This window comes from Sapajus apella, unplaced genomic scaffold, assembly GCF_009761245.1.
Source record: "Sapajus apella isolate SASKATOON/1434 unplaced genomic scaffold, GSC_monkey_1.0 scaffold58, whole genome shotgun sequence".
NCBI classification, from domain to species: domain Eukaryota; kingdom Metazoa; phylum Chordata; class Mammalia; order Primates; family Cebidae; genus Sapajus; species Sapajus apella.
The window spans coordinates 7,897,071-7,924,326 of record NW_022436998.1 but is presented as its reverse complement, the minus strand read 5'-3'; the positions used below and the strand labels follow the sequence as shown (position 1 = coordinate 7,924,326).

General features: G+C 39.3%; 1 protein-coding gene and 1 long non-coding RNA gene across 3 annotated transcripts in view; both read left to right on the top strand.

Annotated features, from left to right (window-relative positions):
- LOC116528386 overlaps positions 1-5,648 on the top strand; it is a 24,012-nt gene extending 18,364 nt beyond the window's left edge. The window contains exon 2 of the long non-coding RNA XR_004259004.1: positions 5,496-5,648. This is a non-coding gene — a long non-coding RNA (uncharacterized LOC116528386). The remainder of the gene's footprint in view (positions 1-5,495) is intronic.
- Positions 1-27,256, top strand: part of PAPSS2 (3'-phosphoadenosine 5'-phosphosulfate synthase 2) — a 91,099-nt gene that overhangs the window by 20,635 nt on the left and 43,208 nt on the right. The gene's annotated exons all lie outside the window — the stretch shown is intronic.

Here is a 27,256-nt window from a genome sequence, read left to right as displayed (position 1 = left end):
AGTTATTCATCAGGAGGATTTCCAACCAAGAGTGAGAACCCAAATGAATCAGCACAACTCGTCTTCCACTACTATAACAGACAAGTTGTTGAGTTGTCACTTTGGACACTAAAGGGGGACTTGTAGTACTCTCAAATTTGGGAACTAGACCCATTACTATTTTCTTTAGCACTGGAGGGAGGCTTCCTTTGTTTGGTCTCACTCTAAGTCATTTTTACCCTGAAGTCAATTTTAAGTCTGTGCTTTGCAAGTATGAATTAAAAATGGTGGTTAGGGGTGCTTTCCTGGCTTTGGCACCTGGATAACAAAATACCTCAGGAACAAGCTTTCATTCATCAATGGAATACACTGGATTTCTGTCTTACAGTTCAGGGTGGGACAGAAGGAGCCATGGTGCGTCTGTAGAGGGATGAATTATCATCCTGTTAGAAAGATGCTGGGCCCCTCCTCAGTCACTTTGAATGCTCTCTGTTTTCACAGCAGTCATGACACACATTTTTAAACTTTTAAAGTATAAAATCCATATAGAAAAATATATAAATTTTAAGTGTGCTACTCAATGAATTTGTGTGATGGTATTTCAGGTAGTAGTCTGTTTCCCAATCTGTGTACTGGAACACACTTGCATAACTAGCACACAGAGTAGGAAACAAAATAGTACCTGAATTCCAGAAATGCCTTCCAGTCACTACCTCCTCTTCGGTAACCAAACTGATTAATCTTACCTGTTTTTGAGCTTTTAGAAATGGAATTCTACATTATACAATCTTCTGTGTTTGGCTTCTTTTGCTTCAAGATATATTTGTGAAAGTCATTCATATTGTTTGTGTGTGATTGGAATTTGCTCATTCTCACTGCTGTATAGTATGTTCCACTGCTGGAATAATTAAATATGTGGTTCTCAACTGGGAGTGAATTTGCCCTTCAGGGGACATTGAGCAATGTCTGGAGACCTTTATCTAGTTGTCACAACTCACAGTAAGGGAAGGGAGTGTTGCTGCTATCATCCTACAATGCACAGGACCACAGGACAGCCCTCCAAAATATCAGGCTCAAAATGTCATAGTGCCACCAGGCACAGTGGCTCATGCCTATAATCCCAGCACTTTGGGAGGCCGAGGTGGGAGGATCGTGAGATCAGGAGTTCAAGACCATCCTAGCAAACATGGTCAAAGTCCGTCTCTACTAAAATACAAAAAGTTAGCCGGGTGTCGGTGCGCGCCTGTAATCCCAGCTACTCGGGAGGCTGAGGGAGGGGAATCACTTGAATCCAGGAGGCGGAAGTTGCAGTGAGCAGAGATCGCATCACTGCACTTTAGCCTGACAACAGAGCAAGACTCTGTCTCAGCAAAAAAAAAAAGTCATAGTGCCAAGGTTAAGAAACCCTGCTGTGTAGCATTGGATTGTGTGAATATACCACAATTTATTGCTCTGTGTATTTCATAGAGCCTCAACTTGAGCATTCATGAGTATAAAACAGCTCAGCCCTGGCTTTGAAGTTCTGGAATCCATGCTTACCACGATCAGAATAAAAAGACTACCAAACAGGAGGAGTTTTAATATTTACAATAACCGTTAGCGTTAAAATATATTGTTATGTATAGTCTTGGTCATAGACAAAAATCGTACATTTTGGAACTACAAGAATTTGAGGAGGTTTTAAGTGAGAAAGTGAAATGAGCTAAGTCAAGGTTTTCATCAAAGAATGAAAAGACTTTTCTTAGAAACAGCTTTATTGAGAAATAATTTATATACTATAAAATTCACCCATTTTAACTGTACAGTTTAAAGATTCCTAGTAAATTTACAGAATTGTGTAACCATTACCACACTCTTAATTTTAGAACATTTTCATTATGCTAAAAGGATCCCTGGTGCCCATTCTCAATCATTCCTATTCCTACCCCAAGTCCCAAGAAGCTCCCAGTCTACTTTCTGTCTCCAGATAGTTTCCTTCTTTGGATGATTCTTTTAAATGGAAAAATAAAATATGTGGTCTTTTGTGACTGGCTTCTTTCACTTAGGGTAATGTTTCCAAGAGTCATTCATGTTGCTGCAGGTATCAGTACTTCATACTTTATATGGCTGAATAGGATTTCATTGTATGGATATGCCACATTTTTTATCCATTAACAGGTTGATGGATATTTGGGTTGCTTGCAGTTTGGGGTTATTATGAAGAATGGACATGAAGAACTTTTGAAGCATGGCTAGATAAATGACTAGCACAAGTAGGCTTTTGAGAAAGGGACATGATTCTGGGCCAGATGATCTATGTTGCTTAGAGGAATAATTTGAGCAACTGAAAAAATAGAATACAAAGGGAAAAGGACAAGAATGACACAGAGGTATTAGACTTACAGGTAAAGGAGATCTCTGACATTTACTCATACAGACCCTACTATTTTAAAGGCATTTTATAGCTAAGCCAGCTAGGCAATAGAGCAGCAAAGGTCTACAGAGGAGTAAAGGGTAACACCTGACTCCCCTACCCCAGTCTTGTGGGCACAAACCCAGTCAGCATAGCCTTGAGGCTGATTTTTCCAGTTGAACCAAGAAGACCTTTGGTTTTTGGCAGATTTAATAACTAACATTCAAACAAGGCACTTTAAAAAAATCTGCAATTTGAGAGGATTTCCTGGTACTGTAAAACCCCTTCCCTCAATGGGAGTTGTTTTCCCTTCTTGAGTTGGAGTGTTATTAAGTCCATAAAATGGAAAGTACATGTGGGATAATTACACAGATATTCTGTATTAGAGAAAAGTTATGAAGCATGGCATTGAAAAAGATCTTAGGAAAAAATTTCACTAAAAACAAGCATGAAATGGTTAATTCCCACCCTCAACCCATCTGCATCAAATGAAGGTGCTGCTTACAGTAGATATTAAAAGACATGTTGAATGTATAAAGACTAGGTGGCCGCAATGCTTTCCTTTTATCTCTTCCTACATAGATAAGTGGAAGGAACTGGACATAATAGAAGGAGCATGTAGAAAAACATGGGCGATTTGAGACCTTTCAAGGCAGAGCTGAGCCAGTAAAGGTGAAGCACCTGGAAGCCTTTATTCTCCATCCAGGGAAGGAGAATAGAGAGCAAGGAGGATTTTAAGTGGGAAATGCTGCATGCGCTTTCCCCATAGATTCCGAGGGCAGTGTACAGTATTCCAAGTTGCGTAGCTTCTCACAGGCAAGCCATGCCCGGAACTACTTGAGTTCACAACTATTTCTTTTTCTTTCTCTTTTTTTTTTTTTTTTTTAAAGGCAGAATCTTGCTTTGTTGCCCAGGCACTGGAGTGTAGTGGTGTCATCTCGGCTCACTGCAAGCTCCCTCTCCTAGGTTCAAGTGATTCTCCTGCCTCAGCCTCCTGAGTATCTAGGAGTATAGGGGTGCACCACTTCACCCAGCTAATTTTTTGTATTTTTAGTAGAGATGGGGTTTCACCATGTTGGCCAGGCTGGTCTTGAACTCCTGACCTCAGGTGATCCACCTGCCTCAGTCTCCCAAATGGTGGGATTACAGGTGTGAACCACCTGCCTGGCCCACAACTATTTCTTGAACATGAGTTCAACAATGTAGACCTTGTGTATGTGCAAAGGAATATGCCTTATATTCATCCTGTATTCTATCATCTGACAAGAACCAAACAGAGCTCAGTGGTGTAAATTTACATTCATGTACAGGGTTCCTGCAATGATGATCCTGCATAATTGTTGTTGGAAATCATCTGTCAGTTATTGATGCATGAAGGCTTAAACACATGGTCAGAGGATCAGACTCACTAATGGCTCTTTTATGTTTCTTCCACTTATTGAGATAAAATCCTTTTGTTTTTATCTTTGAGACAGGGTTTCACTCTGTCATCCCAGCTGGAATACAGTGGTGCAATCATGGCTTGCTGCAGCCTCAACCTCCTAGATTCAAGTGATCCTCCTGCTTCAGCCTCCAGAGTAGTTGCGACCACAGGTGCAAACCAGCAGCCACACTTGGCTAATTTTTTAAATTTTTGTAGAGATGGAGTCTTACTATGTTGCCCATGCTTGTCTTGACCTCCTGGCTTCAAGCAGTCCTCTCACCTTGGCCTCCCAAAATGCTAGATTATAGATGTGTGCCACCACGCCTGGCCTCAGATGAAATATCCTGTATCTACTATACTGGAAAAAAATAGAGAATTGACATGTAACCTGCATAGCTTTTTTAAATTCTTTTACAATCACTCTGTACCAGTACATGTTGTCAACAAAATACGGCAAAACAAAGAGTTGCGCAATGATTTTAATGCATGATCAATAAAGATTGAAGCCAGCCTGTCAGGTTAATCCTGTTTTGTTTTAATCCTAGTCTTTCCCCTCAGAAGCTAGGTTTTTGGCTTATCTGACTGGATAATTGTTGCAGGGACCTCTTTCCATCTTCATGTGTGAAAGCAGTGATGGGTATGTGATTAAACCATGTTAGATAATATGATTAGGCCATGCCATTATTCTTTTGTAGTTGCAAAGGAAAGCTATATTTCTCAGACTCTGATCCCCACAGCTAATTCTTTGTGTAAGTTCTCAGGGAGCAGCTCACATGTGCTCATGATAGGTTCAGTTCACAGTGTGACTTGTCCAACACAGGATATCTATCGTGTCTTCTAACACTATAGATTATTTGCTTTGCCCGTTTTAGAGTTTTAGATACATGAATTCATACAATGTGTACTCTTTTGTGTCTGTAAGATGCATCCTTATTGTTGTGCATAGCTGTCGTTTGTTCATTCTCATTGACATGTGGTATTCCATTATATAAAGACACCACAATTTATTTACCCAGACTACCACTGATGCATAGTTGGGTATCTTTCAATATTTATAGCAACTCTGTGACATAGGTGCTATTATTCCCTCAATTTTGCTGATGGGGAGACTGGAGCTACGAGTGGCTTTAAAATTGATTACCTCAAGTCACACAGGTCATTTTGTGGTTGAGTCAGACTTTGAACCAAGGTAGCCCAGACTCTCTACCCTCACCCTTTTATGCCTCAATGTCTGACTGAACTATTTAGTGAAGCACTTCTTTGAAATGTCTCTGTCTTTCCTTTCTCCCTTTAAAGGACTGTCTCTGAAAGAAAAATCCAGGTCACCATGCTACACAGGAATTCATCCCTACTCCCGGGACTAAAGCTTGGCTCCCAGATCTAGTTTTCTGAGCTTAGGGTAGGGCTGTCCCCAGTGACCCCATTCATTCATTCATTCATTCATCTGCCATGTCTGAATCTATGGTAAATCCTTTGTAGGCTCAAGCTGGGCCCCCACTTCAAAAGGATATTTAAAAACCAAATTAACCCCTGAGAGGAGCGTTGAGCTTGTCTCTGTGTTGATATATCTTTGGCTTTACCTGTTCAGGCTCTGCTCTTTTCATGCAGAGTCTGAGGAAACCTGAGGACTATGTTTTTGTTTTGTTTTGCTTTTCCTGTATTAAGGATTTTTATTTTCTGTTTTCTCTTTAATGTTTGTAGGAAAAGAACTGCCAGCTCATATGTTATGATTTTTAGAAAAGTGTCAGTCTGAGCGCAGTGGCTCATGCCCATAATCCTGGCACTTATGGAGGACAAGGCGGCTTGAGCCTGGGAGTTTGAGACCAGCCTGGGCAACACGGCAAGGCCGCATCTTATAAAAAAAAATAAAAACATTAGCTTGACATGATGATATGTGCCTGCAGTCCCAGCTAGTTGGGAAGCTGGTGGTGGGAGGATCATTTGAACCTGGGAAGTCGAGCCTGCAGTGAGCCACGATTGTATCACTGCACTCCAGCTTGGGTGACAGAGTGAGACCCTGTCTGGAAAAAAAATTTTTTTTTTCGCAAATGCATGTTTCTTCCTGTTGTTTCCACAGAAACATTCAGGTAGAGGCTACAGATTTATATGAAAAAGAAAGATCAGTTTTCTAGTCTTGTGTCAGGAATCCATGTGAAGTCAGTTCTTGGCTTCTCCTTTGCTGGAAATGGAAGGGTATAAATAGGGTCATCTACTCCCAAATTCTGCTGTCAGTCAGGGAGATGTTCTGTTTCCACATCTTGCCTGGACCATCTTAGAGCAGTGCAAAGTTTATTGGATCTGCCAATGTGTTATTGGTCTTCGGTGTGATGACAAGAGAGAGTAGGAAGGAGGTCTCCGGCTGCTTCTCTGAGTTCAGATGTTCCCTAGCCTAAGAAAACTAATCATGCACCTTGTTTCCTGGCCTGGAAAATAAGAAGTGATTGTAGCAGCCTTTGAATCTATATGGAAGGTGGTGGGTTTTTGTTATTGTTGTTTTTGTTTTTTTTCAGCAATAAAGTAGTTGCATATGTATGTACAAAATAGATTAAAACAATTCTTTACCTAGAAGCATTTTACAAAAGTTAAGTGTGCAGGCTGTCCCCTATCGAACTTTGTCCTTTTTTTTTCTAGACACTCCTTTCTACTGTGGAATCTGTGGGTAGTGCCGGCCAGGAGGAGAGTGGCAGAAAAAGAAAAAAAAGGCCCTTTTACCCATTGGTTAATAGAGGGGGAAGGTGCAGCTATTTAGGAAAATCTGAATCCTGTCATTCTGGATTCTGGAATCACCTTCTCTTCCCCCTCCAAAGTCTTCATATACTTGCCTCACACGCAGTCCACACACCCACTCCTGGGATTCTATATCCCATTCAGCCACCTCCAAGCCAATGAACCAGCTCATAAGTAATGTCAAGGTTATGTGTGAAATGTGAATGTTCTTTGGTCTTGATGGGAAAACTGAACTGTGAAAAATTGCTATACCTATCATTTCAGAACTGATTGTCAAACTGTAGACTCTTGAGATGACACTTACTGTTGTCCCATGATTTAATTGTTTTTAGCAATTAACAATTTGAAACCAAGGCTTTTAAACCATCCCTCTGATTAACATCAGAGAAGAGGGGCAATCCTTTGAAAAGAATTTCTAAAGACAGAATTTTTATTAATGAAGTATAAAATAGCATGAGACACAGTGAGAAACATCTTCAGGGTTCACATGGCCTATGCAAGTAATAAATGCAAGGTTAGGGCTTATTTTCTGAGAAATAAATCCTTAGTAGGATGCTAGATGAAATACAGGATGTCCAGCTAAATTTGAACTTCAGACAAACAAGAAGTAATTTTTTTGATTTAAGTATGTCTCAAATATTGCATGGGGCATTCTATATTTTTATTTTTAAAATCTGGCCATTTAAACTAGGCTTGCAATATATTTTCAGCACAATTTCAGCTTATTGTTTGTATTTGCTGAGTACTTTAGGCATGATGGCTAGAGTCAGAGGTGACTTTAGGAGCTGCAGGCCTCGTGTGTGTCTCTTTCACCACTATGCCCACAGCCGCAAGTACAGTGCTTGGCATATAGTTGGTGCCCAATAAATACCTTTTGAAAAAAATTGATCAAAATTATAAAATAAGTATGGAATATGATGAACTGATGATGCTTATAACCTAGCTGGTAATACAGGCTCATATATATTAAAAGTGGTTGTGACTAATACTCTCTTATTTTGGATTTTAACTGGTTAATTTGCTTAATAGACTAGCCCACTTGGTTGAAGGATTCAAATTCTAAATATACAAAAGGTTACTTCCATTTCAAAAAGTGATCAAGAAAGACAAACAGTGTGTTTTCTCACTTATGTCGATTCTAAAGAAGATAATCGCACAGAAATAGAGAGTAGAATAGTAGTTACCAGAGGCTGGTGAGGGTAGAAGGGAGGGGAGGATGAATATGGTTACATAGGAGGAATAAGTCCTGGTGTTCCATTGCACAATGGAGTGTTTATAGTTAACATTAATGTATTATATATTTTTTTATTGTATTTTAGGTTTTGGGGTACATGTGAAGAACATGCAAGATTGTTGCATAGGTACACACATGGCAGTGTGATTTGCTGCCTTCCTCCCCATCACCTATATCTGGCATTTCTCCCCATGCTATCTCTCCCCAACTCCCCACCTCCCACCATCCATCCCCTTTTTCCCCCGACAGACCCCAGTGTGTGATGCTCCACTTCCTGTGTCCATGTGTTCTCATTGTTCAACACCCACCTATGAGTGAGAACATGCGGTGTTTGATTTTCTGTTTTTGTCAGTTTGCTGAGAATGATGGTTTCCAGGTTCATCCATGTCCCTACAAAGGACAGGAACTCATCTTTTTTATGGCTGCATAGTATTCCATGGTGTATATGAGCCACATTTTCCCTGTTCAGTCTATCATCGATGGGCATTTGGGTTGGTTCCAGGTTTTTACTATTGTAAACAGTGCTGCAATAAACATTTGTTTGCATGTGTCCTTATAGTAGAACGATTTATAATCCTTTGGATATATACCCAGTGATGGGATTGCTGGGTCAAATGGAATTTCTATTTCTAGGTCCTTGTGGAATCGCCACACTGTCTTCCACAATGGTTGAACTAATTTACACTCCCACCAACAGTGTAAAAGTGTTCCTATTTCTCCACATCCTCTCCAGCATCCGTTGTCTCCAGATTTTTTAATGATTGCCATTCCGACTGGCATGAGATGGTATCTCAATGTAGTTTTGATTTGCATTTCTCTAATGACCAATGATGAGCATTTTTTCATATGTTCGTTGGCCTCATGTATGTCTTCTTTTGTAAACTGTCTGTTCATATCCTTTGCCCACTTTTGAATGGGCTTGTTTTTTTCTTGTAAATCTGTTTTAGTTCTTTGTAGATTCTGGATATCAGCCCTTTGTCAGATGGGTAGATTGCAAAATTTTTTCCCATTCTGTTGGTTGCCAATTCACTCTAATGACTGTTTCTTTTACTGTGCAGAAGCTGTGGAGTTTGATTAGGTGTCATTTGTGTATTTTGGCTTTTGTTGCCAATGCTTTTGTTGTTTTGATCATGAAGTCCTTACCTATGCCTATGTCCTGACTGGTTTTGCCTGGATTTTCTTCTAGGGTTTTTATGGTGTTAAGTCTTATGTTTAAGTCTTTAATCCATCTGGAGTTAATTTTCGTGTAAGGTGTCAGGAAGGGGTCCAGTTTCTGCTTTCTGTACATGGCTTGCCAGTTTTCCCAACACTATTTATTAAACAGGGAATCCTTTCCCCATTGCTTGTTTTTGTCAGGTTTGTCAAAGATCAGATGGTTGTAGATGTGTGGTGTTGCTTCCGAGACCTCTGTTCTGTTTCATTGGTCTATATCTCTGTTTTGGTACCAGTACCATGCTGTTTTGATTACTGTAGCCTTGTAGTATAGTTTGAAGTCTGGTAGTGTGATGCCTCCTGCTTTGTTCTTTTTGCTTAGAATTGACTTGACTATGTGGGCTCTCTTTTGGTTCCATATGAAGTTTAAGGTGGTTTTTTCCAGTTCTGTCATGAAGGTCATTGGTAGCCTGCTAGGGATAGCGTGGAATCTGTAAATTACTTTGGGTAGTATGGCCATTTTCATGATATTGATTGTTTCTAACCATGAGCCTGGAATGTTTCTCTATCTGTTTGTGTCCTCTCTTATTTCATTGAGCAGTGGTTTGTAGTTCTCCTTGAAGAGAATAACTACATTTACATTCCTTGTTAGTTGTATTCCTAGGTATTTTATTCTCTTTGTAGCAATTGTGAATGGCAGTTCGTTCTTGATTTGGCTCTCTTTAAGTCTGTTATTGGTGTATAGGAATGCTTGTGATTTTTGCACATTGATTTTGTATCCTGAGACTTTGCCAAAGTTGCTTATCAGTTTCAGGAGTTTTGGGGCTGAGACAATGGGGTCTTCTAAATATACAATCATATCGTCTGCAAATAGAGACAATTTGACTTCCTCCTTTCCTACTTGAATAGCCTTTATTTCTTTTTCTTGCTTGATTGCCCTGGCCAGAACTCCCAATACTATATTGAATAGGAGTGGTGAGAGAGGGCATCATTGTCTAGTGCCAGATTTCAAAGGGAATGCTTCCAGTTTTTGCCCATTCAGTATGATATTGGCTGTTGGTTTGTCGTAAATAGCTTTTATTATTTTGAGATATGTTCCATCAATACCTAGTTTATGGAGAGTTTTTAGCATAAAGAGCTGTTAAGTTTTGTAAGAGGCCTTCTCTGCATCAATTGAGATAATCATGTGGTTTTTGTCTTTGGTTCTGTTTATGTGGTGAATTACGTTTATAGACTTGCATATATTGAACCAGCCTTGCATCCCCGGGATGAAGCCTACTTGATCATGGTGCATAAGCTTTTTGATGTGCTGTTGCAATCGGTTTGCCAGTATTTTATTAAAGATGTTTGCATCTATGTTCATCATGGATATTGGCCTGAAGTTTTCTTTTCTTGCTGAGTCTTTGCCAGGTTTTGGTATCAGGATGATGTTGGTCTCATAAGATGATTTGGGAAGTATTCCCTCTTTTTGGATTGTTTGGAATAGTTTCAGAAGGAATGGTACCAGCTCCTTTTTATATGTCTGGTAGAATTCGGCTGTGAACCCATCTGGACCTTGGCTTTTTTGGGGTGGTAGGCTCTTAATTGCTGCCTCAACTTCTGTCCTTATTATTGGTCTATTCAGGGTTTTGACTTCTTCCTGGTTTAGGCTTGGGAGGATGCAAGTGTCCAGGAATTTATCCATTTCTTCCAGGTTTACTAGTTTATGTGCATAGAGTTGTTTGTAATAATCTCTGATGATGGTTTGTAATTCTGTGGAATCTGTGGTGATATCCCCTTTATCGTTTTTTATTGCATCTATTTGATTAGTCTCTCTTTTCTTTTTTATTAATCTGGCTAGTGGTCTATTTTGTTGATCTGTTCAAAAAACCAGCTCCTGGATTTATTGATTTTTTGAAGGGTTTTTTGTGTCTCTATCTCCTTCAGTTCGGCTCTGATCTTAGTTATTTCTTGTCTTCTGCTTGCTTTTGCGTTTTTTTGATCTGGCTCCTCTAGCTCTTTCAATTTTGATGATAGGTTGTCGATTTTAGATCTTTCCTTCTTCTCATGTGGCCATTTATTGCTATATATTTTCCTGTGGACACTGCTTTAAATGTCTCCCAGAGATTCTGGTACGTTGTGTCTTCATTCTCATTAGTTTCTAGGAACATCTTTATTTCTGCCTTCATTTCACTGTTTATCCAGTCAACATTCAAGAGCCCATTGTTCAGTTTCCATGAAGCTGCGCGGTTCTGAGTTAGTTTCTGAATTCTGAGTTCTAACTTAATTGCACTGTGGTCTGAGAAACTGTTTGTTATGATTTCCATTCTTTTGCATTTGCTGAGGAGTGATTTACTTCCGATTATGTGGTCAATTTTAGAGTAGGTGTGATATGGTGCTGAGAAGAATGTATATTCTGTGGATTTGGGGTGGAGAGTTCTGTAAATGTCTATTAGGTTTGCCTGGTCCAGGTCTGAGTTTAAGTCCTGGATATCCTTGTTAATTTTCTGTCTCATTGATCTGTCTAATATTGACAATGGGGTGTAAAGTCTCCCACTATTATTGTGTGGGAGCCTAAGTCTGTAAGTCATTAAGAACTTGCTTTATGTATCTGGGTGCTCCTGTATTGGGTGCATATATATTTAGGCTCATTAGCTCTTCTTGTTGCATTGATCCTTTTACCATTATGTAATGTCCCTCTTTGTGTCTTTTAATCTTTGTTGGTTTAAAGCCTATTTTATCAGAGACAAGAATTGCAACTCTTGCTTTTTTCTTCTCTCCATTTTCTTGGTAAATCTTTCTCCATCCCTTTATTTTGAGCCTTTGTGTGTCCTTGCATGTGAGATGGGTTTCCCGGATACAGCACACCAATGGGTTTTGGCTTTTTATCCAATTTGCCAGTCTGTGTCTTTTGATTTGGATGTTTAGCCTATTTACATTTAGGGCTAATATTGTTATGTGTGAATTTGATCCTGCCATTTTGATGCTAGCTGGCTGTTTTGCCTGTTAGTTGATGCAGTTTCTTCATTGTGTCAATGCTGTTTACCATTTGGTATGTTTTTGGAGTGGCTGGTACTGGTTGTTGCTTTCTATGTTTAGTGCTTCTTTCAGGAGCACTTGTAAAGCAGGCCTGGTGGTGATGAAATCTCTGAGTAATTGCTTGTTCGTAAAGAATTTTATTACTCCTTCACTTATGAAGCTTAGTTTGGCTGGATATGAAATTCTGGGTTGAAAGTTCTTGTCTTTAAGGATGTTGAATATTGGCCCCCACTCTCTTCTGGCTTGTAGGGTTTCTGCTGAGAGATCTGCTGTGAGTCTGATGGGCTTCCATTTGTGGGTAACATGACCTTTCTCTCTGGCTGCCCATAGCATTTTCTCCTTCATTTCAACCCTGGTGAATCTGATGATTATGTGTCTTGGGGTTGCTCTTCTTGAGGAATATCTTTGTGGTGTTCTTTGTATTTCCTGGACTTCAATATTGGCCTGCCTTGCTAGGTTGGGGAAGTTTTCCTGGATGATATCCTGAAGAGTATTTTCCAGCTTGGATTCATTCTCTCCGTCACATTCAGTTACACCTGTCAAACATAGATTAGAGCTTTCCACATAGTCCCATTTTTCTTGGAGACTTTGTTCATTCCTTTTTACCCTTTTTTCTCTAATCTTGCCTTCTTGTTTTATTTCATTGAGTTGTTCTTCGACCTCTGATATCCTTTCTTCTGCTTGGTCAATTCAGCTGTTCAAACTTGGGTATGCTTCGTGAAGTTCTCGTGTTGTGTTTTTCAGCTCCATCACTTCACTTATATTCCTCTCTAAGCTGTTTATTCTCATTAGCATTTCGTCAAATCTTTTTTCAAGTTCTTAGTTTCTTTGCCTTGGGTTAGAACCTGTTCTTTTAGCTCAGAGATGTTTCTTATTACCCACCTTCTGAAGCCTGTTTCTGTCCATTCATCAGACTCATTCTCCATCCAGCTTTGTTCCCTTGCTGGTGAGGAGTTGTGATCTCTTAGAGGAGGAGAGGCATTCTGGTTTTGGGTGTTTTCATCCTTTTTGCGCTGGTTTCTTCCCATCTTTGTGGATTCATCCACCTGTCATCTTTGTAGTTGTTAACTTTCAGATTGGGTCTCTTAGTGGATGTCCAGTTTGTTGATAATGAAGTTATTTCTTTCTGTTTCTTAGTTTTCCTTCTAACAGTCAGGCTTCTCTGCTGTAGGACTGCTTAGGTCCACTCCAGGGCCTATTTGCCTGGGGATCACCTGCAGCAGCTGCAGAACAGTAAGGGTTGCTGCCAGTTTCTTCTTCTGCTATCTTTGTCCCAGGAGGATACCCGCCAGATGTCAGTCTAAGCTCTCCTTTATGAGGTGACTCTTTGGATATATGGGGGTCAGGGAGCTGCTTGAGGAGACAGTCTGTCCTTTATAGGAGCTCAAGTGCTGAGCTGTGAGCTCCGTTGTTCATTCAGAGCTGCTGGGCAGGTACGTTTAAGTCTGCTACAGCAGAACTCATAAACCCCCCCTTTTTTTCCCAGGTGCTCTGTCCTGGGGAGTTAGGGCTTTATTTATAAGTCTCTGTCTTGTTGCTGCCTTTTTTCAGGGCTGCCCTGCCCAGCAAGGAGGCAGCCTGGTCACCGTTTGCCTGCAGAGGCCTTGCTGAGCTGCGGTGGGCTCCACCCAGCTGCTGTGTGAACTTCCCTGCAGTCCTGTTTATATGTGTATAGTTAGAACTGCCTTGGCAATGGTGGCCCACCTCTGTAATGGTGGACTCTTTCTGTAATTGCAGGCTGCCTCAGCAACGGCAAGCTGCCTCAGCAATGGCGGACCACCTCTTTAGTGGTGGACTGCCTCAGTAATGGCAGACGCCCCTCCCCCACAGAGCTGGACCATCCCGGGTTCAGCTGTGCTTGCTGTGAAACTCTCAGTCCAGAGCGTTTCAGACTGCTGTTTTTTTGTGGGGGTGGGACCAGCCGAGCCTGATCACCTGGATCCCTGCCTCAGAGCCCTTTTTTTTTCAGTTGAATGTTCAACTCTGTCTCTCAGGTGTTCCAGTCGTCTGTTGAAAAGGTGCCAGGATCTGTGTGATTTCCTGTGCAGCGACCCACTGCGTGGCTGAAACAGCCACACTGAGATTCATGGTGCTTTTTTGCCCGGGAATCTCCTGGCCTGCCTCCCTCTTTCAGTCCCCTTTTTTATCAGTTGAATGGGCGACTCTGTCTCCCAGGAGCTCCAATCGCCAGCTAAAATGGCGCCCAGACCCATGTATTTTGTGCAGAGACCCGAGGCGCTGGCCAAAACAGCTGCGCTGGCAACCCATGGGGCTCCTCCCCCTGGGAATCTCCTGGTCTGTGGGCAATAAAAATCCGTCTGGAAATGCGGAGTCCACTCACCCTTCGCGCTTTCACTGGGAGCTGAAGTCCTGAGCTGCTCCTAATCAGGCCATCTTGGATCAGAGTCCTGTATTGTGTATTTCTAAATAGCGAGAAGAGAAGATATTGAATGTTCTCACCATGAAGAAATGATAAATGTTTGAGGTGATGGATTGCTGATTACCTAGATTTGATCATGACACAATGTACACATGTATTGCAATATCACCTTGTACTCCATAAATATGTATAATTATGTATCAATTAAAAATTTAAAAAATTTTTAAAAAGAAAAATCGAGAGAATAAAAAAAGATGATTAAGTGGAAATTAATAGTTTTATATGAATTTGATGTAACTTTTTCAATTATCTGATTTAAACTGTGCTATTGGACAATGTCACCTATTTTCTTTCACATACACTTTAATGTTCTAATCCTTTAATTCCTGTGTATTTAATACTGATTTATGTCAGGGATGTGTACCGACTAGTCAGGTATAACTGGAATCTTACTATAAAGTAAAAATTATTGTAGTCCTTCTAAGAAATTTATAATTCATTGTAATACTTTAACACTAAATAAAAACCTAATTAATATATGATATTCTTCTAGTTAAAAATTAGGCATATAGGACTATATGCAATACTGTGGAAAACAATTAGGCATGGAACTTTATCGTTAGAGTTTGTTTTGTTATTTTTCAAAAGATAATGATAAAACACTCCTGTAAATTAAATATAATCATAAATTCATCAAATCTCAGGATGGTAAAACCTTAAATATACCATTTGTAACTGAGATTATATATTTTCTTTCTTCTTCAGAGGAATACCCTGAAGAACTATGGAAATTTCTAAGAAACAAAAACCAGTCTTTCTTATTCAGACATCTTTGTAAAACTGGCCAAAATAAGTCTCTGCTTTTCTTAATTACTTGAAGTGGTACTCACATTCAATTCTACTAGTTGTCTCTAACCAGTGGTATAACCAGAATAATTGGAGTCCCAACTGAAAGAAAAGATGGATAAATTTGACTACATTTAAAAAATAAGTGTATGGAAAGCAACACCATAAATAAGTCAGAAACAGCATTATTCACAAAGTTAATGGGTAAAGAACTAGAGGCTGGGCACAGTGGCTCACACCTATAATCCCAGCAGTGTGGGAGGCCGAGATGGGTGGATCACCTGGAGTAAGGAGTTCAAGACCAGTTTAACATAGTGAAACCCCGTCTCTACTAAATACAAAACATTAGCCAGGCATGGTGGCACATGCCTGTAATCCCAGCTACTTGGGAGGCTGGGGCAGAAGAATCTCTTGAACCCAGGAGGTGGAGGTTGCAGTGAGCTGAGATCATGCCATTGCACTCCAGCCTGGGCAAAAAGAACAAAACCCCATCTCAAAAAAAAAAAAAAAAAAGTATGGTTAGATTACCTACTATATTCAAGGCTCCTGTAAATCATAAAAAAAAATCAATAATGAAATAGAACAAGGGGTAAAGAGTAAGAATCAAAGTCCAAAAAAGAAAAAGAAAGAAATACAAACAGTTCTAGACATAATAAAAGGTGTAAGGTGGACAATATAGCTTATAATAGAAATTTAAACTAAAATCACATTGAAATATCATTGTTTATTCATCAGATTGGTAGAAATCCAAAAGTCTTGATATACTCTGTGGCAATGCTGTTAGGAACTGACACTGTCATCTATCACTGGTAGGAGTATAGATTTGGTGTAGTTTTCTATGATGGACAATTTAGTTATATCTATCAATATTACAAATCCCCATACTAATTGACCTAGTAATCCACTTCTAGGAATTAGTCCCACGGATATATTTTCACATACAAGAAATTAAGTATAAGGTTATTAATTATTGCAGTGTTTGTAATAGTAAAAGACTGGAAATCATCCAAATATTCATCAAAAAAGAGCAGTTAAATATATTATATATTCATACACTGGAACATTATGCAAGGGTAAAATTAATGAGAAAACTCTCTGTACTGATGTAGAAAGATTTGCCAAGACAGATATGAAAAAGCAAGGTGTGTAATAGTGTAGAAAGGAGGATTAAACAAACAGCTGCCTATTTTCTTTCTTTTTTATTATTATTATTATTTTTTAAAGACAGGGTTTCACGATGTTGGTCAGGCTGGTCTTGAACTCCCAACCTCAGGTGATTCGCCCGCCTTGGCCTCCAAAGTGCTTGGATTACAGGTGTGAGCCACCACACCCAGCCATAGCTGCCTATTTTCAAATTTATTCCATTTGCATTGGAAAACTGTCAGGGCATGAAAGGAACTGGTAGAAATGGCTACCTGTTTTTAGAGGCAAGGAGGAGGGAGACTGGAGAGATGGGGTAGAGGTGGAAACAGCAGCATGACCTCTGCATACCTGCTTGTGTATATATCTTTTCAGTTTTTGAGCCATGTGGATGTGACTTATACAATAACTAAATAATTAAAAAGAAGACTAACAGTCCAGAAGCCAGAGACAACAGGAATATCTAGGGAAATTTCAGGGGTCAGATTGACAGGTGTGCAGAATGTGAAAGTAGAGTGGTAAGAGATGAGATGAAAAGACCCATTTTAATTCTCATTAAAAACAACTATTTTTCTTTTTCTAATATTTATTCAGAGCTTAACTAATAGCCAGGCTCTGTGATTTTATGTGCTTTTCCTCATTTAATCCTCCTAACAGTTCAGTAAGGCAGCAGCTGTTATTACAATCATTTTATAAGTGAAGGAACAGAGAGGCTAAGTGATTTACTCAAGGGTACACAGCAGCTGGCCACTGGTGGAATCAGCATGCACCACGCATCATGACCCTGTGCTCGTGCTCTTAACTTTCGTACCATTCTGCTTGTTCAAGAGAACATACAGCCAATTGAGAGAGGTGGCATGAGGGGCAAGAGCTTCTATCTTTCTACACAGTGAATTGTATTAATTCTGTAGAACTCATCTTACAGTACTAACAAGTATGGCTGCCCCCAAATCTGTAACTCAGCCAAGATCATTTTTAAACATTTCCCATTCTTATGACCTATCCACCACTTTGGCACACATGTTCTTCTAAGACTATCTCAGCATCTGGCCCACTACCTTTGACCCTAGCAAACATTTGAATAACAGATGACATTTATGAACTATCATTAGTTTGAGAAATATTCATTTGGTAAATTTTGAACCCCTACAGTATTCCAGGTACATGGATTCAAAGATAAACATGAGTAGAGCAGCCTCTCTGGTCTTCCTATCTGGTGAAGCAGCCTGACATGTCAGCAAAAATCCATGCTTAACTTAAACTGTCTTTTATATTGATTAGTGTTAACCTAGATTAGCTTAAGCATTAAAATCACTTGAAACACTTAAGAAAGGCAACAACATAAATCCCTGCAGTTTCTTGAGACTTAGCCCCAAATACTTGAATGATAATTACTTGGGGATGGTCCTGGGAATGTGTATTTTTAACAAGTGCCCCATGAGAGTCTTACAATTAGGTGAGTTTGGGAAATGAGATAGCAGGAGAAACAGGATACTGTTGGGCCAGAGGAGGAAGTTGCTCAGTCTGTCTGTAGGTGGCAAGATTAGCCAGAGCCTTCTTTGTAAAAAGCCAAAGCCTCACAGCAATGTTTAGGCCACACCTTAATAAGTAAGTAAGCACCCAAGGAGAGCAAACTTTCCAAGCAAGCAGAATTTTAAAAATTAGCCGAGTCCAGTGGTGCATACCTGTAGTCGCAGCTACTTGGAATGCTGAGGTGGGAAAATTGCTTGAATTTAGGAATTCCAGGCTACAGTGAGCCATGAACATGCCACTGCACCACAGCCTGGATGACAGAGTAAGCGAGACCCTGTCTCTAAAAAAAAAATAAAATAAAAGTGAATGTTACTCTACTGGCAAAGAAGAGAGTGGCCTGATGGAAGAGAGACAAGGAGTCCAGTTCAAAGCTGTCAGGAAGGTTTCTGGGAGCAATAAGCTAACTAATTGTGGTGGAATTGTATTTAGCTAAAATTTACAAGATTTGATAGATTAATTTTTTTTTTGTAATGAAAGAAACAAGCAATAGGATGGCTTCTAGCTTAGAAAATGGAGAGAAGTGTGGGTCATTTCCAGTGGTGATGAGGACTATGGGAAGAGGAGGAAGGGGTGATGGCAAGAACAGGAATTCCATCTCGATCCTGCTGAGTTTCAGTGGCTCTGGGGGTATCATACCTACTAGGCATTTGGATATCTGAAGATGGAGATTTGGGAGCCCACAGCGTATGGAGATCGTAGGCAAATCCTTGGAAGCAGGTGTGAATCACTGAGGGGTGCAGTGAGGGAAAGCAGCAGATTGCTGACGGCAGAGCTATAGACCTCCAACCCTAAAGAGAGATGGAGGAAGAGAGGAATATAGAAAGGAGTCTATGGAAGAGCAATGAGAAGACAGAAAAGTTCTGAGAGAGAATGTTACCTTGGAAGCTGAAGAAAGAGAGAGTTTTCCAGAAAAGAGTGGTCAATGGGAAGAAATGGAAGAGAGACGGTGTTCTAGAGATTATTGACTGCTTGTAGTTTCTGCTTCTAATGCCTTGGTTTGCCAAATCCAGTACAGATTCTGCATGAATCTCCAGTTAAATGGTCACCCATGTAACTGACAGGTTGTCTGTTTTTATACAGCTTAAATTCCTAAGAAAACCTGATGGGTTCATCCTGTGAGTTGGTTTCACTTGGGTCAACCTAGTGCTATTTGCCATTACTAGGGAGGGTAGCAGGTGAGGTTGCATCTGTAGCTGTGGCTGAGCAGATAACTGAGTGTGCAGGGGAAAGAGGATAAACACTGAATATCTTGTCAATAATCATCATAACAACCCCCAATACTGATTAGGCACTGTTTTAAACACCTTACATGTAGTAATTCATTTAATCTGTTTGAATGTAATGGTGAGCACGGAAGTCATATATCGCAGTGAATTGAGTCCTCTACTAATAATAATGACAGTAAGTCTCTAGAAAGGCATTAATCTGACTCTTCCCAAAATGCCCTTTGCTTTGCTCTCCCTTAAAGGAAGCAGAATCCTTCCCTGGGTCCACTCTTGATGATTGGGTGGGAGACTGTCTTCTGATCAAGTTTCCCGAGTTCCCTTAATTGAATCATCAGAATATCACATATAAAATGAGGCCTTGAGCCAGGCTGGCATAGCCACACTGAAGTCCTGTGATTTCCATTTACCTGGGAGCATGATGAGTTTAGTGGTCATTCTTAGACTTAGGAATCTGCCTTCCAGTGCATGGTGTTTAGACAGAGTAGCAGCTGAATGAATTTTGAATTTAATTGTGCCTGAGCAGAGAGTGAACAACCTTTGCATGTGCCAGCTTTTTGATGTAGACTTCTCAGAATTATGATTTCAGGTCATTTCCAACTGAAGTACTCTTTCAGTTCACAGTAATATACGTATTTTAATTAGCTATCTTTGGATTGTTTATATTTATGGAGGAAGAAACAGTGAAATAACCTACTTGAGGATATGCTCAGTGCATGTAGCTCGTTTGACATATAAAGCAGTGTTTTAAGTAAGTGTCCAGTTCAGTCATTTATTTAGATTTAGTTGATAACTTGGATTTCAGCACTAATTGAAATGCATTGGTTAACATTAGCTTAATCAATTCTCAGAATATGGAGAGCTCACCAGAACTGTAATTACAATAACCCATAGTTCTTTGATGTAGATTTCAAAGGATATTTTACAAATACATTTGTGAATGGAGTTCTGGTCTTTTAAACATTTGGACTGCTTTGGCTTTTTCTGTAGTGGGGCCTATAAGAAGACAGGTCATGGCAGGTCTCACTTAAAAAAGTCTTTAGCACAGAACATAAAAGTGACTGTAAAGTTTGGAACATGTCATTTCATTGAGTACTGACACTGGAGGAGTTTAAGGATATTCACACCAGTTTACAAATCAACAAACATTTTTTAAATTTCTGTTACTCATTCAACAAATATGTAATGAATATCCACTCTAAGTTCAAGTATTGTACATCATCTCTTTTCATCCTTGCAAACATTAGTAAGAATTATAATCCCACAATTTATGAGATTTAGAGAGGTCGGGCTTAGCTTTTTCAAGGTTCTATTGGAGGCAGAATTTGAACTGATTCTAAACTGTCCAACTTAAAATCTATATTACTTTCTCTTAGCTGGATCTTATCAGGAAATCAAAGGTGTATAAGCTATGGCCCCTTCCATGTGGGGTTGACAGTGAAGTCTAAAACATCAGACTTAAGTCTATACATCTAGAAAACATAGGTGCAAGTCTTCACCACCCACGCAAAGTGCCACAGGATCTCATAGTTACAGGATTTTAGGGAAGAGGCATCAAGGAAGGCGGCCAGTGCCCATGGAATTTATGCTACTTGGAGAACCGGCAGTATGTGGATAGCTGAGGGCATGGAGAGATGATTCCAGTAGGAAGAGCTGAGTGAGAAAAGGTAAAAAGCCAGAATGACCAAGCTGTGTTCAGGAAATCACAAATAGACCTATTCCTGAGAACGGAAGTTCTGTTATCTAAGAGTAGAAAATGTGGCTGAAAGGTAAATCAAGCTGGCTTAGCAGAGGGCTTTAACTTCCAAGCTAAGAATGAGAACTGTTCTGTGGTTTCTAGGAAGCCAATACAAGTTTTGAATATAAAAGTAACATGATTTAAGGGTGTTTTAAAAAAATAACCGGATTGTCAATTGGAAAAAGAAGTGATAGAGCTGGAAATCAGTAAAGGGGCTCTGGGCCAGGCAGGGAAATTACATAATGGCTGCTTTACAACCTTGAGGAAACCCAGAAGGAGTAGGGCTCATGGAGGACTGTGTTCAAGAATAGGTCCAAAAAGTTAGGCCAGACCAAGAGGGATATTTACTCACAGCAATGGAGGGCAGGGCAGCTAGAAGGAAAGCACAGTCACAAAGAGAGGCAAAGGCCAGGGCTGGAGAGTCAGTTCATAGCATCAGGTAGGTCTAATGAGTGAAATGCAGCAATGTCTTAGTCCGTGCAGGTTGCTATAACAAAATACCATACCCTGGGTGGCTTATAAACAACAGAAAATTATTTCTTGCAGTTCTGGAGGCTGGGAAGTCCAAGAGCAGGAAACTGACAGATTCAGTGCCTGTTGAGGGCTGTCTTCTTGCTATAATCTCACGTGGAGGAAAAAGGGCCAGGTGGCTCTGTGGGGCCTCTGCATAAAAGCACTAATTGCATTCATCAGGGCTCCTCCCTCGTGATCTAATTACCTGCCAAAGGCCCAACTAATCCTATCACATTAGGCATTATGTTTCCACAAGCAAATGTAAAGGGCAAGGGGAACAAAAAATAGCCCATAGTAGCCTATACATAACAAATGACCAAGTTAGGGGGCAAAAGGCAAGGGAGGACCTGCAACAAGTTCTATGACAGAGTGTGACACAAACTGAGGCATCTGGGTCAGGACCAAGGCTGAACATCATTTGGCAGCCAACTTACTGCTTATTGTTGGATAAGACTGAAGGTAGAAGTGGAAGTCACAAGAACCAAGACATGAAGGGTCTAAGTGAGAATGCTGATAGTGAAAATTGGAAGAATGTTTTTATATGATAGAGTTCATGAAGAAAGATTCAACAGGATGTGTTGATACATAATTAGAGAGGAAAGAGAGCAGTAGGTCCGATAAGCTCTCATAGTCATTTTAAGAGCAAGCCACCTTCCAAGGGTGAATTTGGAAACTAGTTATTTGGGCTTTGGAAAAGTTTTATCATGGAGAGCCCTTTTCCATAAGGAGATGCTTTTAAAAATATCAGTCTTACATGTCAGGAGTATTGCTACCTCCAGGATAACCATGAAATCTAAACTTAGCAGGTGTCTTTCCACCTGCTATGTCCATCCAAATCTGGCTTCACATGATGGCTTTTGGGTCCAGGTGTGAAGATCTGTGAGCCTCTGTGGGTGTGGAAACCCCCATCCTAAAGTCCCGGGAAATAGTTTGACATGCATGTACACCCCCAACTTCAGCTATGAAATTCTCCATCTTGGGTCCATTAGGATGCAATTTCAGGACTACTTGGTCCAAAAATATTTAGTCTTTTACCCTGCAATGTTCTCAGTCTAACTGCTTCTCTTCCATTGTCCTGTTTCTGAAGCAAAAAACAGCTCTTTTGAGTATTTGCCCTTCTGTGGAGTTTCAAATCTCCTTCTTTCTCCTCCTTTCTCGTTGTTTACTGGGATCCCTCTATATAAAAAATTAAAGGCTATGTATGTTATAATAGGAGGCTTGAGGACATAGAAAGGGCTGAATCAAAATTAATCTCACCTCCACTTTGGAGAGACAAAAGGGACTCAGAAGAGAGCACTGCTAGGTCTCTTTGGCTTTCTCTCAAACCAGAATCTCACTTCTGATATTTTTAAATGTTTTCCATAAATATCATAGATATGTCCACACTTGTTATGTGCACACCCAACTGTTACCAGTGTCTTGTCCATTAATTTTTCTGCTTTTTCTGGTTTACTTCATGATGTGCTTATGAAAGGATTTCTCACATAACTCCAAGCAATTTTAACCCTTAAATTAAAAGTAAAATCAAGTTAGCTATTTTAAGAAATGTGATCAGGAAAAATAAAGAATCCAGCAATGCAGAAGCTAAAGTGATTATGAAATGTTTAGGTTTTCATGATTTTGTTTGTTGCTAAATCTTACTAAAATGTACTTTTTTAAACAATTAGACTTTTTATTTTTTAGAAGTTTTGGATTTACAGAAAAATTGAGACGATGGTACTAGGAGTTCCCATGTACCCTGATACCTAGTTTACCCCATTAGAAACTTTTACGTTAGTGTGGTACATCTGTTACAATGAATGAATCAAATACACATTGTCATTAACTGAAGTCCATACTTTCTTTAGATTTCTTTAATTTTCACCTAATGTTTTTCTGTTCAAGGATTCCGTCCCATGTTACATTTAATTTTGTCTCTTGGCAGTGACAGTTTCTCAGACTTTCTTTTGTTTTGATGACCTTGACAGTTTTGAGGAGTACAGGAGTACAGATCAGACACTTTGTAGAATGCGCTTCTTGGAGTTTGTGTGATGTTTTCCTGATGATTAGAATAGGCAAAAAACTAAGATGGTTATGGCAAATATGAAGTCCAGCTCAGGGCTCCAGTCAACCTAGTGTGAGTCTTGGCTGATCGGCAACTCCTAGCAATTGTCTCTGTGACGGCAAGGGGTGACAAGGGGTCAGGGCTTCCACCCTGGCATCTGGATTCACTCGATCCTGCATTGCACCCACTGGGGGGAGATGACGTTCCAACTGAGCCGGACACAGACTCCTGACCTGGAAGGCACCAAGAAGAGTGCCAAGGAGAGGTGGCTCATCTGTGCTCTGGGAGTGAGGAGCTGTACATAGATTGTACCAGCTGGAGACTGGAGCCAGAGGAAGAGACACATCAAGTAATTTCACTAAGAGGCAGCAGTCCAAGGAAGATTAGGCAGATTCCAGAGCATATGAGCAGAACCAAGACCGAAAGCACAGAACATATGGTTATGATTCCAAGTGCAACATGCAGCCAAAGCTCTCCAATATCATAAACCTGTTCCTTCCTGCAGGATATCTGAAGAAGCCAGATCTGGGTGGTTTATCATCTAATGGAAACTCCATAATCTCTTCTCTTCTAGATGATACCTTGTTTGTAACCACTTGATTGACATCTAACATATGTGGTAGATAGAGGACCAGAAGTGTAGAAGACCTCTAACAGTGTGCACAGTCCCGTGAGGAGAGGGGCTTCTTTATCTTTTTTGGCAAACATCTGAGTAATGCTTGAAAACTGTCTGAATTTGCCATTTAGGGTTTTCCAACAATTTGCATGTTTTTCAGATGTTTTGGGAAAAAATTAAATACCGTAAAAAGTCATGTGTAATTTTTTTTAAAAGATGCCATAAGTATGACCTCTATCTGTTTTTTCCTTTGTCGTCATTGTTGCAGTTTTTTTCACACTATTCAAATTCTTGTCTCTTTGACATTAGTCTGTGGTTTATTTCCTCCTATTGACTTCTAAAAGTCAAATCAACTTAGTTATGTGTATGTTTTCTCCTTAAATTATTTTCTGATTCACAGCATTAACCTATTCAACATAACCTTCTATAGCAGGAATTGATAAAAACATCATTTGGTCTTAAAGAAAGTCTACATCCATCTTGAAGCTTTCTTTTTGGTCTGATCACAATTTTAATTCATAAATTTCAGATTTGGATCATTTTTGTATTGCCCAGTAACTTTGACAAATGATTTAATTTGCTCTTTTCAGGAGTTTCTCAAATAATTTCTCTCAATTTTCACAACTGATATTTTGTCACTGTCTACCTGATATGGTTATTTCCCTTATAACTCGAGTAGTTTCACATAAAGTATAGTGTTGGTGGCTTCTGGGAGACATTGTTTGCATAATAAGTAAATGCGTATTGTGAAACTATATTCCTGGGATTGAATTTAGTGTGATCTGTCATTGGATCCGTTTATTCATAATCTGTCTTTACACAAAATACTTTAGAACTATATTTTCCTTAATGTTAAATCCCTTTTAAAACATGTTATCTCATGGAGCTGCATGCCTGTAGTTGTAGCTACTCGGGAAGCTGAGGCGAGAGGACTGCTTGAGCCCAAGAGTTCAAGTCCAGCCTGGGCAGCATAGACCTTGTTTCTAAAAAATCATCAGAAGCAGCAATAAAACCCCTATATTATGAATTTTATTTTAGTGACACTCATTCAGTTAAAACTTCCCTATCTACCACTAACCATAGAATTGGAATTGAACCTTAAATGTCCATTGGGTGGTGACTGCATCAAAGTTGAACAAGACAGACTTCGTGCTGTTCAGCTGTTTAGATAACTTACGAAAATTGTTAGGGCACCTTTCTCTGGGAGGTCCCCGTTTGTCTTATCAATTTCCAAAAGTTGTTATACCTTTCATGGGCATTTTTTCTCTAAGTGATATTTAAATGCCAACACAAATTACTACATGATCAAGTGAAATGGGCTATACTTTAAAGCTTATCAATGTAGAGCTCACTGCATTTCATTAAATATTTTAAAGGAATTCATTGCCTTAAAGATGTGTTCTCAAGATATCAAGGTTAATAAGTTTTTCTTTCTTTTTTTTTTTCTTGGAGTCAGAGTTTCACTCTGTTGCCCAGGCTGGAGTGCAATGGTTCATTCCTGGCTCACTGCAGCCTCCTGAGCTTGAGAGGTCCTTTTACCTCAGCCTCCGCTGGGATTATAGGCATGAGTTGCCATGCCTGGTTAATAGAATTTTCTTATTTGTTGGTTTGATTTGGTTATTGTTGCATTGCTTGTAATTTGTGTTACAGGAACTCACTTGTGTCTACACATCTGTAATCCCTTTGAATCTTAAGAATCAAACCATTTTGGTTTCACCATTTTCTGGTTGAGAAATTCTTCATATTTTTGAATATATATTTATTTCTAAATTTAATATTGAAAACCAGAATATAGAGACAAGAAGGAAGAGTTACCTAAGATGACCTAACCCTCAAGATGATTATTATTACTATTAGCATTTTTCCCACAATTTTCCAGACTTTTTTCTATATAGCCTTATACATATAAATACATATATTTTAACAATGAGATTAATGCTAACTTACTCTGTAAGCTGTTTTCTCACCTGTTCACCATATGAATGTACCATAATCTAGCTAACTGGTGGACATTTTTATTTTTGCTTATTTCACTATTTTAGATAATATTGCTATGAACATCCTTGGATAATGATTCATTTTTCTATATTATGATGTTGAGATTATTTGAGGATTGGAGAAACTAGCAGAGAAAATTATAGTGAGTCATTGTATGTTCACAACAAAACTTGTATAAATTTATTTCCATGAGAGAATGTGGAATGAACTAAAATTGAAACTTTTTTTTAAAGAACAAGCTTTTTGTGTGGATGCAATGGTTCATGCCTGTAATCCCAGCACTTTGGGAGGCTGAGGCAGGAAGATTGCTTGAGTCCAGGAGTTCTAGACCAGTCCAGGCAACATGGTGGTTGCCCTACACTACAAAAGAACAAAAAAATTAGCCAGCCACAGTGGCTTGTGCCTGTAGTCCCAACTACTGAGGAGGCTGTGGTGGTAGGATGGCTTGAGCTGGAGAGGTGGAGGCAGCAGTGAGCCATGTTCACACCACTGCACTACAGCCTGGGTCAAAAGAGTGAGACCTGTCTCAAAAAAAAAAAAAAATGAGTTTTATATTTTTGTAATTTTAAAACACATCAGAAAACAACTATCAGAACCATAGAGGTCTACACTAAAAGTAGAAAATTATAACTACATAAGAATTCTAGAAATAGTTTCAAACTATTAAAAGACATCGAAAGTAGAAGGGAAATAAATTATAATATATTTGAGATTGCTGGATATAATGATGGAGAAGAAATAAAATTGATCCATGTAAGCACATAATAAATTCTAATGATTTCATATTTTAAAAATTGGTACAGTTAAATTGTATCAAGCTAGCTAGAAGTTTGAAGAGTATTTTTGGCCAGGGTATGTATGATTAGTGATCAAATGGAAGACAACAATAGGAATATTTCTGTAAATTTGTAAAATACTCTTTAATATGATATAGCTATAATATGTGATATATAATAAATTACATGCCAAAAGGAGTGCAAGTGAACAAAAAGTATACGTTATTATATAATTAATAAAAATTTTATGATACGAAGCATAGAAAAAAAGAAGCACCAAAATATGTTTTTATTTATAACATATTCTAATTTATTATTTCTTTAATAATTTTCTTTATAATTTATTCTAAACATTAATAATTCCTTCTCTCTTTCTTTCTTTCTCTTTCTCTCTCTCCCTCTATTTTTCTTTCACAAGGTCTCACTCCATTGTCAAGGCTGGAGTTCAGTACTGTGATAAGGGCTCACTGCAGCCTTGACCTTCTGGGCTCAGGCAATCCTGCCATCTCAGTTCCCTGAGAGCT